This window comes from Bombina bombina, chromosome 12 (genome assembly GCF_027579735.1).
Source record: "Bombina bombina isolate aBomBom1 chromosome 12, aBomBom1.pri, whole genome shotgun sequence".
Taxonomy (NCBI): Eukaryota; Metazoa; Chordata; class Amphibia; order Anura; family Bombinatoridae; genus Bombina; species Bombina bombina.
The window spans coordinates 47058775-47076566 of NC_069510.1; the positions used below are offsets into that span (position 1 = coordinate 47058775).

Consider the following 17792-nt stretch of genomic DNA (forward strand, 5'->3'; position numbering starts at 1 on the left):
CTCCTGTCTATATCTGTCACTGTGTGCACAGGGTGAGTGCCTGCTCCTGTCTATATCTATTACTGTGTGAACAGAGTGAGTGCCTGCTCCTGTCTGTGTACACAGGTGAGTGCCTGCTCCTGTCTATATCTGTCACTGATGACAAAGGGTGAGTGTCTGCTCCTGTCTATATCTTTCATTGTGTGCACAGTGTGAGTGCCTGCTCCTGTCTACATCTGTCACTGTGTGCACAGGGTGAATGCCTGCGCCTGTCTATCTGTTACTGTGTGTACAGGGTGAGTGCCTGTTCCTATCTACATCTAGCACTGTGTGCACAGGGTGAGTGCCTGTTCCTATCTACATTTAGCACTGTGTGCACAGGGTGAGTGCCTGTTCCTATCTACATCTAGCACTGTGTGCACAGGGTGAGTGCCTGCTCCTATCTACATCTAGCACTGTGTGCACAGGGTGAGTGCCTGCTCCTGTCTACATCTAGCACTGTGTGCACAGGGTGAGTGCCGGCTCCTGTCTACATCTAGCACTGTGTGCACAGGGTGAGTGCCTGCTCCTGTCTACATCTAGCACTGTGTGCACAGGGTGAGTGCCTGCTCCTGTCTACATCTAGCACTGTGTGCACAGGGTGAGTGCCGGCTCCTGTCTATATCTGTCACTGTATGCACAGGGTGAGTGCCTGCTTCTGCCTATATCTGTCACTGTGTGCACAGGGTGAATGCCTGCGCCTGTCTATATCTGTTACTGTGTGTACAGGGTGAGTGCCTGTTCCTATCTACATCTAGCACTGTGTGGACAGGGTGAGTGCCTGTTCCTATCTACATCTAGCACTGTGTGGACAGGGTGAGTGCCTGTTCCTATCTACATCTAGCACTGTGTGCACAGGGTGAGTGCCTGCTCCTGTCTACATCTAGCACTGTGTGCACAGGGTGAGTGTCTGCTCCGGTCTATATCTAGCACTGTGTGCACATGGTGAGTACCTTCTGCTGCCTACCGTGTTTGTATCTGTGACTATTGGTGCCCATGGTGTACAGTCCAGTCATTATCTCTCAATTAAAGATAACTGAGTTACTCTCTCCTGTGGACATTTTCACAAACGCCTATATCTGTTATACTACTAGTTGCCACTAGGTGTCAGTATCAGTAGTTCAGCACTTTTACAGCAATATGCTGATTAAGGGGCCGTGTTAGGGGCAGTGCTGGTGTATGGTCACGTGATACAAAGCTGGCACACGTGGGTGGTGCAAAGGACACGGATTCGGAGCAGGCTGAGGTACGGGGGGACACACTGAGAGGCGCAGCAGGTAACTTCAGCATAACTGTTACTGAGTGTGTGTCTGCTGTTGCTACTGAGTGTGACTGCTGTGTAACTGAGTGTGTGTGAGTGACTGCTGCTGTGTTACTGAGTGTATGTGACTTCTGCTGTGTTACTGAGTGTGTGTGACTGCTGCTGTGTTACTGAGTGTGTGTGACTGCTGCTGTTACTGAGTGTGTGTGACTGCTGCTGTTACTGAGTATGTGTGACTGCTGCTGTGTTACTGAGTGTGTGTGACTGCTGCTGTTACTGAGTGTGTGTGACTGCTGCTGTTACTGAGTGTGTGTGACTGCTGCTGTTACTGAGTGTGTGTGACTGCTGCTGTTACTGAGTGTGTGTGACTGCTGCTGTTACTGAGTGTGTGTGACTGCTGCTGTTACTGAGTGTGTGTGACTGCTGCTGTTACTGAGTGTGTGTGTGACTTCTGCTGTTACTGAGTGTGTGTGTGACTTCTGCTGTTACTGAGTGTGTGTGTGACTGCTGCTGTTACTGAGTGTGTGTGTGACTGCTGCTGTTACTGAGTGTGTGTGTGACTGCTGCTGTTACTGAGTGTGTGTGTGACTGCTGCTGTTACTGAGTGTGTGTGTGACTGCTGCTGTTACTGAGTGTGTGTGTGACTGCTGCTGTTACTGAGTGTGTGTGTGACTGCTGCTGTTACTGAGTGTGTGTGTGACTGCTGCTGTTACTGAGTGTGTGTGTGACTGCTGCTGTTACTGAGTGTGTGTGTGACTGCTGCTGTTACTGAGTGTGTGTGACTGCTGCTGTTACTGAGTGTGTGTGACTGCTGCTGTTACTGAGTATGTGTGACTGCTGCTGTGTTACTGAGTGTGTGTGACTGCTGCTGTTACTGAGTGTGTGTGACTGCTGCTGTTACTGAGTGTGTGTGACTGCTGCTGTTACTGAGTGTGTGTGACTGCTGCTGTTACTGAGTGTGACTGCTGTGTAACTGAGTGTGTGTGAGTGACTGCTGCTGTGTTACTGAGTGTATGTGACTGCTGCTGTGTTACTGAGTGTGTGTGACTGCTGCTGTGTTACTGAGTGTGTGTGACTGCTGCTGTTACTGAGTGTGTGTGACTGCTGCTGTTACTGAGTATGTGTGACTGCTGCTGTGTTACTGAGTGTGTGTGACTGCTGCTGTTACTGAGTGTGTGTGACTGCTGCTGTTACTGAGTGTGTGTGACTGCTGCTGTTACTGAGTGTGTGTGTGACTGCTGCTGTTACTGAGTGTGTGTGTGACTGCTGCTGTTACTGAGTGTGTGTGTGACTGCTGCTGTTACTGAGTGTGTGTGTGACTGCTGCTGTTACTGAGTGTGTGTGTGACTGCTGCTGTTACTGAGTGTGTGTGTGACTGCTGCTGTTACTGAGTGTGTGTGTGACTGCTGCTGTTACTGAGTGTGTGTGTGACTGCTGCTGTTACTGAGTGTGTGTGTGACTGCTGCTGTTACTGAGTGTGTGTGTGACTGCTGCTGTTACTGAGTGTGTGTGTGACTGCTGCTGTTACTGAGTGTGTGTGTGACTGCTGCTGTTACTGAGTGTGTGTGTGACTGCTGCTGTTACTGAGTGTGTGTGTTACTGCTGCTGTGTTACTGAGTGTGTGTGTTCCTGCTGCTGTGTTACTGAGTGTGTGTGTGACTGCTGCTGTGTTACTGAGTGTGTGTGTGACTGCTGCTGTGTTACTGAGTGTGTGTGTGACTGCTGCTGTGTTACTGAGTGTGTGTGTGACTGCTGCTGTGTTACTGAGTGTGTGTGTGACTGCTGCTGTGTTACTGAGTGTGTGTGTGACTGCTGCTGTTACTGAGTGTGTGTGTGACTACTGCTGTTTTACTGAGTGTGACCTGAGTGTGTGACTGCTGCTGTTTGTTACTGAGTGTGACTGCTGCTGTGTGTTACTGAGTGACCTGGGGCTGTTGGGCCTGTGGCTGCTGCTATGTTTCATCAAATGATTGTGATCCAGGAGAGTGCTACTGTGTGTCACTGAGTGTGTGACTGCTGCTTTGCTTCTGTGACCTGAGTGTTTGTGACTGCTGCTGTGTGTTACTGAGTGTGTGTGTGACTGCTGCTGTGTGTTACTGAGTGTGACTGCTGCTGTGTGTTACTGAGTGTGACTGCTGCTGTGTGTTACTGAGTGTGACTGCTGCTGTGTGTTACTGAGTGTGACTGCTGCTGTGTGTTACTGAGTGTGACTGCTGCTGTGTGTTACTGAGTGTGACTGCTGCTGTGTGTTACTGAGTGTGACTGCTGCTGTGTGTTACTGAGTGACCTGGGACTGTTCTAAATGTAATATTGTATTGTGAGTAACTTCTGTTGTGTTACTGAATGTAACCTTAGACTGTGGCTGCTGCTGTGGTTCATCCAATGATTGTGATCCAGGAGTGCTACTGTGTGTCACTGAGTGTGACTTGGAGGTGTGAGTGACCGCTGCTGTGTATCACAAAATGAGTGTGAGTGACTTCTGTGTATCACTGAGTGATTGTGACATTGGAGTGTCATCGAATGAGTGTCAGTGACTGCAGTGTGTCACTGATTTGACATGGTAGTGTGAGTGACTACTGCTGTGTGTCACTGGGGTTAGAGTGACTGCCGTGCATCCCCAAATAAGTGTGACATGCGGATGTGAGTGACAGCTTTGTGTCACTGTGAGTGAATCACTTCTGTGTGTTTATTACTGACACTAGAGTATGGAAGAGGGCTTTGCTATGTATGGGAATCCCTGTTTGAGAACAGCACATTTTAAACAAAGATATTGCATTTTTGTATTATACTATAAAATGATTTTGTAATTCAGTTTGGCAACTTGACTTTTATGTGCCTTTAATTATAAATCAGTGGCAAATGAAATCCCCATTATAACTTCTATTAATATAGATATAGTTCTCCCATAAATATAGATATATTTATTATTAATATATATATATATATATATATATATATATATATATATATATATATATATATATATATATATAAAAGGAATTCAATAGGCAATCAATAATAGAAAACTAGCGCTCAATACCACATTCTAAACACTCTTGATATAAAATAAAGCAATATATAATATACGTCTAACAATCTGTATGGATGATACAGTGTATAGAAAATCCCTTTGTAAGAGAGTTCAAAAAGTGAGACTGCTGTCTGTTCTAAGAATGTCCGCTTACCAAAGTAAACCTCATTCATATGAGGTAAGGTCTCGGCTCTATATGGGAGTCAGGTAGACTTTCTCCTGTCGAATTAGGTCTGGACTTGAGTGTTCGCTCTACTTGTAGTCTTTTATTCTTTTCTCTTGTCCCTCCGTGTAACTGAGAGCTGATGTGGATATATTGCTTTTCGTGACGCCCCTGGGTTTGTGATACTTTCAAATACTGAAAGCTGGGGTACTTTGTGTCCTCAGGAGTATGGGTAATGGGAATGTGCTCCTAATCGTGGACCTTCAATCTGTGGGTTTTTCAGGAGATGATATTTTCTTGAATGATCCTTATTGTTGTCCCGTCATTTACGGCAGCTGGGTGACAGGTTTGGAGAGGTCTTCGAGAACAGGCGCTAGTGCCTTTTCTTTAATTCTAATATATATTTATATCTCTATATATCTCTCTCTCTATATATATATATATATATATATATATATATCAGAAGAGAGAGAACAGTCTATATATAAATGTGTAAGTGATAGCAAAAATAAGACCTAAAATAATGTATATGAATGGTGAAACACAAGTTTGTGTTTAATTGAATTAAACCCTCTTTTAATGCTGCATTGCATGATAAACCCTTACAGAATATCTACCCCTCTCTCCTCATACATAATTACCCCTTACAGATCGCCTGCCCTTTCCCTGCAGTGCATCATTCTTCACAGATCTTTCATTATTCCCCTGCACTCTTTACAGATTACACACTTGTCCCTGCACCCCTCATAGCTCATCACCCCTTAAAGATCACCTATACTCTCTGCAGTCAAATAAATCATCTTCCGTCTACAGACCATTCACACTTACCCTGCAGATTATCATTCCTCACTGATAATCCACCTTCTTCCTGCACTCCGTACAGATTATTCACCGATATAGGTCACTGTAATGCATTTATATTCATCTTCTTTTTTTTTTTAGAAACTTTCAAAATTGTGGGGCCTTTATAATTACTTAGAGACATTGTACACTAGTTTTTTTTTTTTGCATAAATGATTTGTAAATGATCCATTTATATAGCCCATCTGGGAGTGTTTTTGTCTCAAGGTATAGTTTTGCTTATTTTTTAATAACATTGTGCTGATTTTCAGACTCCTAACCAAGCCCCCTTATTGTCAAATGTATACTGATGTCTACAGATTCAAGCTTGCTCCTATTTGTCTAATGGGTCTTTTCATATGCAGGGGAGGGGGGAGTGTCTGCTCTTTGTTTCCCCATCCCCTTCCACTGAGTGTCCCAGCCTAACCTCATCAACTGTGCTAAGCTGGGAGATTCTAAGTTTTAAAAAAGTTTTATACTGGATTTTTAGATCAGTATCTGCATATTCTTCTTCATAGTAGTGTCTATTACATGTAGTTATATGAAAATTGGTGTACACTGTCCCTTTAATTTACAAATATTTAAATCAAACATTTTTTATGTTTTTATTTTCATTATAAATAAGCATTTATTTAAATTACCCACACACACAAAAAAAAAAGTAAAAAAGCTGATTAAATGTTTTATAAAACAAGATACATTGAGAACCGCTTTAGTTTATGCAAACTGTGCAGAATGTGAGGAAAACTCGGCAGTTGCATTTTACAAATGTGTTAGCGTACCAAGGAGATAATACACCAAACTCACTGTTATCTTTATCTACATAAACTGACTTTGGGACTGGTCCGTCTGTTGTTTCATATCTAATCAACCAAGAACGTTTTTTGTAGAACTCGGCAATCTTCTTATCCACCCACACCAGACGCCAAATTTTTTTCTTACTCTTATACCTAAATTCCATATTACCCACAATGCCTTGCTATGCCCTTATATATAAAAAATAACTGCAGAATAATCAGAGATTGTGTATATTTTTGGTAATGATTATTTTACTATATTCCTTCAGTAACTGATAGGTTACATTGTTGCAAGCCTATTCTGTGTATTGACTGATTGACTATTATTTTAAAATCATGGTTTTTTTTGTTTAGGAAATAACAAGGCTACTCTCTTATGCAGTCAGATTAGCTTCAGGCTGTCCATAATAGACACCACTTTTTTCTGCGTCATTACTATAAAAACCTTCTAAAAATCAGTTAAAACCCCAAACTTTTCTTTCATAATTCAGATAGAACATACAATTTTAACCCTTTGAGTGCTAATGACGGCTCTGAGCAGTCAGAGAGTTTCCCACTCTGGTGCTAATGATGGCTCAGAGCCGTCACTAGCACTCTCCCACCTTGAGGGAGATCTGGGGGCTCCTACCCCGGCGATCGTGCCTGTAGAGTGACAGGCATCGCCGGGGCTTCCCGTTTTGCATGGTGACGTCACTGTGCAAATTTATTTATACTCAACAATGTTAAGTATAGGAGCAGGGGGCATGCTGCTTAGAAGCCTGTGTCTCAGGCATCTAAGCAGCTACAGACCCCCAAGACCCACCATTGGAAAGGCAATCGCCTAACCTTTCCAACAGTGTAAGTCTTGGGGGTCTGAAAAAAGTAAAAAAAAATTGTTCAAAAAATTAAAAAAGCATTAAAAAAATCTTAGCACCCAAAAAAAAGTGGGAAAGTGCTTAGCACTCAAAGGGTTAAACAACTTTCCAATTTACTTCTATTATCAAAAGTTCTTTGTTTTCTTGTTATCCTTTGTTGAAAATCAAGAAGGTAAATTCAAGAGTGTTCAGAACTATATGGCAACAGTTTTGCAGCAAGAGCGCTAGAGGACAGCACTATTTCCTGCCATATAGTGCAACAGATGCCTACCTAGGTATCTCTTCAGATATGGGTTATATAAATTTGCACAATGCAGCATAATATTATTTTTTTATATCCCTTTAAGTAGTGGGGCAGATATGGGTTATATAAATTTGCACAATGCAGCATAATATTATTTTTTTATATCCCTTTAAGTAGTGGGGCAGATATGGGTTATATAAATTTGCACAATGCAGCATAATATTATTATTTTTTATCCCTTTAAGTTGTGGGGCAAATATGGGTTATATAAATTTGCACAATGCAGCATAATATTATTTTTTTATATCCCTTTAAGTAGTGGGGCAGATATGGGTTATATAAATTTGCACAATGCAGCATAATATTATTTTTTTATATCCCTTTAAGCATAATATTAATATTATCTTTCATGTAATTAGCAAGAGTCCATGAGCTAGTGACGTATGGGATATACATTCCTACCAGGAGGGGCAAAGTTTCCCAAACCTCAAAATGCCTATAAATACACCCCTCACCACACCCACAATTCAGTTTTACAAACTTTGCCTCCTATGGAGGTGGTGAAGTAAGTTTGTGCTAGATTCTACGTTGATATGCGCTCCGCAGCAAGTTGGAGCCCGGTTTTCCTCTCAGCGTGCAGTGAATGTCAGAGGGATGTGAGGAGAGTATTGCCTATTTGAATGCAGTGATCTCCTTCTACGGGGTCTATTTCATAGGTTCTCTGTTATTGGTCGTAGAGATTCATCTCTTACCTTCCTTTTCAGATCGACGATATACTCTTATTTATATACCATTACCTCTGCTGATTTTCGTTTCAGTACTGGTTTGGCTTTCTACAAACATGTAGATGAGTGTCCTGGGGTAAGTAAATCTTATTTTCTGTGACACTCTAAGCTATGGTTGGGCACTTTATTTATAAAGTTCTAAATATATGTATTCAAACATTTATTTGCCTTGACTCAGAATGTTCAACATTCCTTATTTTCAGACAGTCAGTTTCATATTTTGGATAATGCGTTTGAATCAATCATTTTTTCTTACCTTAAAAATTTGACTTTTTTTTCCCCTGTGGGCTGTTAGGCTCGCGGGGGCTGAAAATGTTTCATTTTATTGCGTCATTTTTGGCGCGGACTTTTTTGGCGCAAAAAATCTTTTCTGTTTCCGGCGTCATACGTGTCGCCGGAAGTTGCGTCATTTTTTGACGTTCTTTTTCGCCAAAAATGTCGGCGTTCCGGATGTGGCGTCATTTTTGGCGCCAAAAAGCATTTAGGCGCCAAACAATGTGGGCGTATTATTTGGCGCCAAAAAATATGGGCGTCGCTTTTGTCTCCACATTATTTCAGTCTCATTTTTTCATTGCTTCTGGTTGCTAGAAGCTTGTTCTTTGGCATTTTTTCCCATTCCTGAAACTGTCATTTAAGGAATTTGATCAATTTTGCTTTATATGTTGTTTTTTCTCTTACATATTGCAAGATGTCTCACGTTGCATCTGAGTCAGAAGATACTTCAGGAAAATCGCTGTCTAGTGCTGGAACTACCAAAGCTAAGTGTATCTGCTGTAAACTTTTGGTAGCTATTCCTCCGGCTGTTGTTTGTATTAATTGTCATGACAAACTTGTTAAAGCAGATAATATTTCCTTTAGTAATGTACCATTGCCTGTTGCAGTTCCCTCAACTTCTAAGGTGCAGAATGTTCCTGATAACATAAGAGATTTTGTTTCTGAATCCATCAAGAAGGCTATGTCTGTTATTTCTCCTTCTAGTAAACATAAAAAATCTTTTAAAACTTCTCTCTCTACAGATGAATTTTTAAATGAACATCATCATTCTGATTCTGATGACTCTTCAGGTTCAGAGGATTCTGTCTCAGAGATTGATGCTGATAAATCTTCATATTTATTTAAAATGGAATTTATTCGTTCTTTACTTAAAGAAGTACTAATTGCTTTAGAAATAGAGGATTCTGGTCCTCTTGATACTAATTCTAAACGTTTAGATAAGGTGTTTAAATCTCCTGTGGTTATTCCAGAAGTTTTTCCTGTTCCTAATGCTATTTCTGAAGTAATTTCCAGAGAATGGGATAAATTGGGTAATTCATTTACTCCTTCTAAACGTTTTAAGCAATTATATCCTGTGCCGTCTGACAGATTAGAATTTTGGGACAAAATCCCTAAAGTTGATGGGGATATTTCTAACCTTGCTAAACGTACTACTATTCCTACGTCAGATGGTACTTCGTTTAAAGATCCTTTAGATAGGAAAATTGAATCCTTTCTAAGAAAAGCTTATCTGTGTTCAGGTAATCTTCTTAGACCTGCTATATCTTTGGCTGATGTTGCTGCAGCTTCAACTTTTTGGTTGGAGACTTTAGCACAACAAGTAACAGATCATGATTCTCATAATATTATTATTCTTCTTCAGCATGCTAATAATTTTATCTGTGATGCCATTTTTGATATTATCAGAGTTGATGTCAGGTTTATGTCTCTAGCTATTTTAGCTAGGAGAGCTTTATGGCTTAAAACTTGGAATGCTGATATGGCTTCTAAATCAACTCTACTTTCCATTTCTTTCCAGGGTAACAAATTATTTGGTTCTCAGTTGGATTCCATTATCTCAACTGTTACTGGTGGGAAAGGAACTTTTTTACCACAGGATAAAAAATCTAAGGGTAAAAACAGGGCTAATAATCGTTTTCGTTTCTTTCGTTTCAACAAAGAACAAAAGTCTGATCCTTCATCCTCAGGAGCAGTTTCAGTTTGGAAACCATCTCCAGTCTGGAATAAATCCAAGCCTTCTAGAAAGGCAAAGCCTGCTTCTAAGTCCACATGAAGGTGCGGCCCTCATTCCAGCTCAGCTGGTAGGGGGCAGGTTACGTTTTTTCAAAGAAATTTGGATCAATTCTGTTCACAATCTTTGGATTCAGAACATTGTTTCAGAAGGGTACAGAATTGGTTTCAAGATGAGACCTCCTGCAAAGAGATTTTTTCTTTCCCGTGTCCCAGTAAATCCAGTGAAAGCTCAAGCATTTCTGAATTGTGTTTCAGATCTAGAGTTGGCTGGAGTAATTATGCCAGTTCCAGTTCTGGAACAGGGGATGGGGTTTTATTCAAATCTCTTCATTGTACCAAAGAAGGAGAATTCCTTCAGACCAGTTCTGGATCTAAAAATATTGAATCGTTATGTAAGGATACCAACGTTCAAAATGGTAACTGTAAGGACTATCTTGCCTTTTGTTCAGCAAGGGCATTATATGTCCACAATAGATTTACAGGATGCTTATCTGCATATTCCGATTCATCCAGATCATTATCAGTTCCTGAGATTCTCTTTTCTGGACAAGCATTACCAGTTTGTGGCTCTGCCGTTTGGCCTAGCTACAGCTCCAAGAATTTTTACAAAGGTTCTCGGTGCCCTTCTGTCTGTAATCAGAGAACAGGGTATTGTGGTATTTCCTTATTTGGACGATATCTTGGTACTTGCTCAGTCTTTACATTTAGCAGAATCTCATACGAATCGACTTGTGTTGTTTCTTCAAGATCATGGTTGGAGGATCAATTTACCAAAAAGTTCATTGATTCCTCAGACAAGGGTAACTTTTCTGGGTTTCCAGATAGATTCAGTGTCCATGACTCTGTCTTTAACAGACAAGAGACGTCTAAAATTGATTTCAGCTTGTCGAAACCTTCAGTCACAATCATTCCCTTCGGTAGCCTTATGCATGGAAATTCTAGGTCTTATGACTGCTGCATCGGACGCGATCCCCTTTGCTCGTTTTCACATGCGACCTCTTCAGCTCTGTATGCTGAATCAATGGTGCAGGGATTACACAAAGATATCTCAATTAATATCTTTAAAACCGATTGTACGACACTCTCTAACGTGGTGGACAGATCACCATCGTTTAATTCAGGGGGCTTCTTTTGTGCTTCCGACCTGGACTGTAATTTCAACAGATGCAAGTCTCACAGGTTGGGGAGCTGTGTGGGGATCTCTGACGGCACAAGGAGTTTGGGAATCCCAGGAGGTGAGATTACCGATCAATATTTTGGAACTCCGTGCAATTTTCAGAGCTCTTCAGTCTTGGCCTCTTCTGAAGAGAGAATCGTTAATTTGTTTTCAGACAGACAATGTCACAACTGTGGCATACATCAATCATCAAGGAGGGACTCACAGTCCTCTGGCTATGAAAGAAGTATCTCGAATTCTGGTTTGGGCGGAATCCAGCTCCTGTCTAATCTCTGCGGTTCATATCCCAGGTATAGACAATTGGGAAGCGGATTATCTCAGTCGCCAAACGTTGCATCCGGGCGAATGGTCTCTTCACCCAGAGGTATTTCTTCAGATTGTTCAAATATGGGAGCTTCCAGAAATAGATCTGATGGCGTCTCATCTAAACAAGAAACTTCACAGGTATCTGTCCAGATCCCGGGATCCTCAGGCGGAAGCAGTGGATGCATTATCACTTCCTTGGAAGTATCATCCTGCTTATATCTTTCCGCCTCTAGTTCTTCTTCCAAGAGTAATCTCCAAGATTCTGAAGGAATGCTCGTTTGTTCTGCTGGTAGCTCCGGCATGGCCTCACAGGTTTTGGTATGCGGATCTTGTCCGGATGGCCTCTTGCCAGCCGTGGACTCTTCCGCTACGACCAGACCTTCTGTCGCAAGGTCCTTTTTTCCATCAGGATCTCAAATCCTTAAATTTAAAGGTATGGAGATTGAACGCTTGATTCTTAGTCAAAGAGGTTTCTCTGACTCTGTGATTAATACTATGTTACAGGCTCGTAAATCTGTATCCAGAGAGAGATATTATAGAGTCTGGAAGACTTATATTTCTTGGTGTCTTTCTCATCATTTTTCTTGGCATTCTTTTAGAATTCCAAGAATTTTACAGTTTCTTCAGGATGGTTTAGATAAAGGTTTGTCCGCAAGTTCCTTGAAAGGACAAATCTCTGCTCTTTCTGTTCTTTTTCACAGAAAGATTGCTAATCTTCCTGATATTCATTGTTTTGTTCAAGCTTTGGTTCGTATAAAACCTGTCATTAAGTCAATTTCTCCTCCTTGGAGTTTGAATTTGGTTCTAGGGGCTCTTCAAGCTCCTCCGTTTGAACCTATGCATTCATTGGACATTAAATTACTTTCTTGGAAAGTTTTGTTCCTTTTGGCAATCTCTTCTGCCAGAAGAGTTTCTGAATTATCTGCTCTTTCTTGTGAGTCTCCTTTTCTGATTTTTCATCAGGATAAGGCAGTGTTGCGAACTTCTTTTGAATTTTTACCTAAAGTTGTGAATTCCAACAACATTAGTAGAGAAATTGTGGTTCCTTCATTATGTCCTAATCCTAAGAATTCTAAGGAGAAATCGTTACATTCTTTGGATGTTGTTAGAGCTTTGAAATATTATGTTGAAGCTACTAAGTCTTTCCGAAAGACTTCTAGTTTATTTGTTATCTTTTCCGGTTCTAGAAAAGGCCAGAAAGCTTCTGCCATTTCTTTAGCATCTTGGTTGAAATCTTTAATTCATCTTGCCTATGTTGAGTCGGGTAAAACTCCGCCTCAAAGGATTACAGCTCATTCTACTAGGTCAGTCTCTACTTCCTGGGCGTTTAGGAATGAAGCTTCGATTGATCAGATTTGCAAAGCAGCAACTTGGTCCTCTTTGCATACTTTTACTAAATTCTACCATTTTGATGTATTTTCTTCTTCTGAAGCAGTTTTTGGTAGAAAAGTACTTCAGGCAGCGGTTTCAGTTTGAATCTTCTGCTTATGTTTTTCATTAAACTTTATTTTGGGTGTGGATTATTTTCAGCAGGAATTGGCTGTCTTTATTTTATCCCTCCCTCTCTAGTGACTCTTGCGTGGAAAGATCCACATCTTGGGTAATCATTATCCCATACGTCACTAGCTCATGGACTCTTGCTAATTACATGAAAGAAAACATAATTTATGTAAGAACTTACCTGATAAATTAATTTCTTTCATATTAGCAAGAGTCCATGAGGCCCACCCTTTTTTTGTGGTGGTTATGATTTTTGTATAAAGCACAATTATTCCAATTCCTTATTTTATATGCTTTCGCACTTTTTTATCACCCCACTTCTTGGCTATTTGTTAAACTGAATTGTGGGTGTGGTGAGGGGTGTATTTATAGGCATTTTGAGGTTTGGGAAACTTTGCCCCTCCTGGTAGGAATGTATATCCCATACGTCACTAGCTCATGGACTCTTGCTAATATGAAAGAAATGAATTTATCAGGTAAGTTCTTACATAAATTATGTTTTTTTTATATCCCTTTAAGTAGTGGGGCAGATATGGGTTATATACATTTGCACAATGCAGCATAATATTTTTTTTTTTATCCCTTTAAGTTGTGGGGCAGATATGGGTTATATAAATTTGCACAATGCAGCATAATATTATTTTTTTATATCCCTTTAAGTAGTGGGGCAGATATGGGTTATATAAATTTGCACAATGCAGCATAATATTATTTTTTTTTTATCCCTTTAAGTAGTGGGGCAGATATGGGTTATATAAATTTGCACAATGCAGCATAATATTATTTTTTTTATATCCCTTTAAGTAGTGGGGCAGATATGGGTTATATAAATTTGCACAATGCAGCATAATATTATTTTTTTATATCCCTTTAAGTAGTGGGGCAGATATGGGTTATATAAATTTGCAAGATGCAGCATAATATTATTTTTTTTTATCCCTTTAAGTTGTGGGGCAGATATGGGTTATATAAATTTGCACAATGCAGCATAATATTATTTTTTTATATCCCTTTAAGTAGTGGGGCAGATATGGGTTATATAAATTTGCACAATGCAGCATAATATTATTTTTTATATCCCTTTAAGTAGTGGGGCAGATATGGGTTATATACATTTGCACAATGCAGCATAATATTTTTTTTTTTATCCCTTTAAGTTGTGGGGCAGATATGGGTTATATAAATTTGCACAATGCAGCATAATATTATTTTTTTATATCCCTTTAAGTAGTGGGGCAGATATGGGTTATATAAATTTGCACAATGCAGCATAATATTTTTTTTTTTATCCCTTTAAGTTGTGGGGCAGATATGGGTTATATAAATTTGCACAATGCAGCATAATATTATTTTTTTATATCCCTTTAAGTAGTGGGGCAGATATGGGTTATATAAATTTGCACAATGCAGCATAATATTTTTTTTTTATCCCTTTAAGTTGTGGGGCAGATATGGGTTATATAAATTTGCACAATGCAGCATAATATTTTTTTATATCCCTTTAAGTAGTGGGGCAGATATGGGTTATATAAATTTGCACAATGCAGCATAATATTATTTTTTTTTATCCCTTTAAGTTGTGGGGCAGATATGGGTTATATAAATTTGCACAATGCAGCATAATATTATTTTTTTATATCCCTTTAAGTTGTGGGGCAGATATGGGTTATATAAATTTGCACAATGCAGCATAATATTATTTTTTTTATATCCCTTTAAGTTGTGGGACAGATATGGGTTATATAAATTTGCACAATGCAGCATAATATTATTTTTTTTATATCCCTTTAAGTAGTGGGGCAGATATGGGTTATATAAATTTGCACAATGCAGCATAATATTATTTTTTTTATATCCCTTTAAGTTGTGGGACAGATATGGGTTATATAAATTTGCACAATGCAGCATAATATTATTTTTTTTATATCCCTTTAAGTAGTGGGGCAGATATGGGTTATATAAATTTGCACAATGCAGCATAATATTATTTTTATCAGTAACACAGATTACTGCCTCATTTCATGCCTCCCCCCCCGGCCTTTATTATGTCTATAAGTTTAGTTGTCGGCTTTATCAGGCTGTTACCTTGGATTCTGCTAAAATTCCAGAAAGAACAAATCCTCCATTTTTTTTCTTCTATTTTTCAGTAGCCATGGAAGCAACAGCTACACAGATCAATACTGTACAGTTAAAGAAATGCCTAATAGAAAGACAATGATTTAACACCTACTCTGAATTTCAAATAAGCAGTAGATTTTTTTCTGACAAATTTATTTTTTCTTTCATAGTCCGGCCCCCTGTATCATGTGACAGATATCAGCTAATCACAGACTAGCATACGTATACCTTGTGAGCTTGTGCACATGCTCAGTAAGATCTTGTTCCCCAGAATTTGTGAATATAAAAAGCCTGTGCAAAATTTTATAATGGAAGTAAATTGGAAAGTGTCTTAAAGGGACATAATACTCATATGCTAAATCACTTGAAACTGATGCAGTATAACTGTAAAAAGCTGACAGGAAAATATCACCTGAGCATCTCTATGTAAAAAAAGGAAGATATTTTACCTCACAATCTCCTCAGCTCAGCAGAGTAAGTTCTGTGTAAAAAGTTATACTCAGCTGCAGGTAAAAAAATAAAATGAAGAAATGAACTGCAGCCAATCAGCATCAGCAGTGCTGAAGTCATGAACTCTTTTACTGTGATTTCATGAGATTTCACTTAACTCTCATGAGATTTCATAGTAAACTTCCTTAAGCTGAATAGGGAAAATAAGATGAGAGTGCACGAGGCTCATCCCTTCGGCTGTCCCGGGACAGACATACTGATATGCTGCTTAGATGTCCTTTACAATGGGATGTGGCTACTGAGAAACTTTTGAGGTAAGATTTCTTTCTTTTTTACACAGAGATGTTCAGGTGATATTTTCTAGTCAGCTTTTTACAGCTATACTGCATCACTTTCAAGTGTTTAAACATTTGGGTATTATGGCCCTTTAAACTGATGCTCTATCTGAATCATAAAAGTTTATTTTGACTTGTTTGTCCCTTTTCTAAAGATTTTTCTGTTTCTTTTTTTCAGGAACTACAAATAAAATGTGTGTGAATCTTATTTATTAGTTTTTATTGCAAACAATAATAATACTTTAAGAATGATGTGCATAAAATAATATGGAGCAGGTTTAACAAGCCGCACCAGTTTCTTGTCTGCAGTACTGGAATTGCAATATTTCACAATTAAAGAAAAAACGCTGGCTATAGCATTTGTATACGCCCTGGGAATTCTGTCTTTTATAAAACAGAAACACAATATGTAATTGCAGGTTTTTTAATGTAGCATTAGTAAAATGCAGTGTTCTTTGCCCTTTTTATGCTTATATTTTTGTTTATAAGACTATCTCAGTAATTTGTACTGATTTGTGTATTTGTGGTGTCTTTGATATTTTCAACAGCTTGTCCTCAATAATAATAGAAAATAATAATATAGCAGTCTGAATCTGAAATATGCCAGTGTAACAAAGGGGTTATATAATATCAAGGTCGTTCATTGACCCTTTATTGGGGGAAAAAAGAGAAATAAAAAGACTGCTAAAGGGATACTGAACCCACATGATTCAGATAGAGCCTGCAACTTTCTAATTTACAACTATTATCACTTTTTTCTTCATTCTCTTGGTATCTTTATTTGAAAAAGCAGCAATGTAAGCATTGGAGCCAGACTATTTTTGGTTCGGCCCTGAGTAGCACTACATTTAGCCAATAATCACCCAGGTGATAATCTACCCAGGTTCTGAACCAAAAATGGTCCGGCTCTTAAGCTTTACATTCCTGCTTTTCAAATAAAGATACCAAGAGAACGAAGAACACTTGATAATAGGAATAAATTAGAGCAGGCAATTTTAAGCAAGTTTCTATCTGAATCATGAAAGAAAAAAATTGGGTTTCATATCCCTTTAATTTCAAAAGAAGTAATGCCTCCCTCTAGTGGACAAAAAGGTAAATATAATATATCTTGAAAAATATTTTTCTTCGTTAGGCAGTGGGACTGTGTAGGTAATTTCCCTTCCCATCTTAACTATATACTCAGTACCTAATAAAGCCCTTGCCCCAAATTAAGTGCCAGAACTCAAGTCAAGTGTATAGAATTTGTACTGATAATGATATATTTAAGTTCAAATATAAAACACAGCCATTCCAGTTACCTTATTTAAATAATGTTGATGAAGGCTCATTATGAAAATGGAGCTATATGTCTCTTATTGCCACTAAATAAAGTAAAAGATCGTAAACTAAACATTTAAGCATAGCATGAAGGTATTATAATAACAGAGGGTAAATGTGCAACATTGCTTTCTTTCATGTAATTAGCAAGAGTCCATGAGCTAGTGACGTATGGGATATACATTCCTACCAGGAGGGGCAAAGTTTCCCAAACCTCAAAATGCCTATAAATACACCCCTCACCACACCCACAATTCAGTTTTACAAACTTTGCCTCCTATGGAGGTGGTGAAGTAAGTTTGTGCTAGATTCTACGTTGATATGCGCTCCGCAGCAAGTTGGAGCCCGGTTTTCCTCTCAGCGTGCAGTGAATGTCAGAGGGATGTGAGGAGAGTATTGCCTATTTGAATGCAGTGATCTCCTTCTACGGGGTCTATTTCATAGGTTCTCTGTTATCGGTCGTAGAGATTCATCTCTTACCTCCCTTTTCAGATCGACGATATACTCTTATTTATATACCATTACCTCTGCTGATTTTCGTTTCAGTACTGGTTTGGCTTTCTACAAACATGTAGATGAGTGTCCTGGG

General features: G+C 39.1%; 1 protein-coding gene across 1 annotated transcript in view; it reads left to right on the forward strand.

Moving 5' to 3' along the window:
* Window positions 1-1200: 1200 nt before the first annotated feature.
* The window catches only part of ALAD (aminolevulinate dehydratase), a 64272-nt gene continuing 47680 nt past the window's right edge, over window positions 1201-17792 (forward strand). The window contains exon 1 of the mRNA XM_053695929.1: window positions 1201-1295. The gene's annotated coding sequence lies outside the window, so the exon portion shown is untranslated. The remainder of the gene's footprint in view (window positions 1296-17792) is intronic.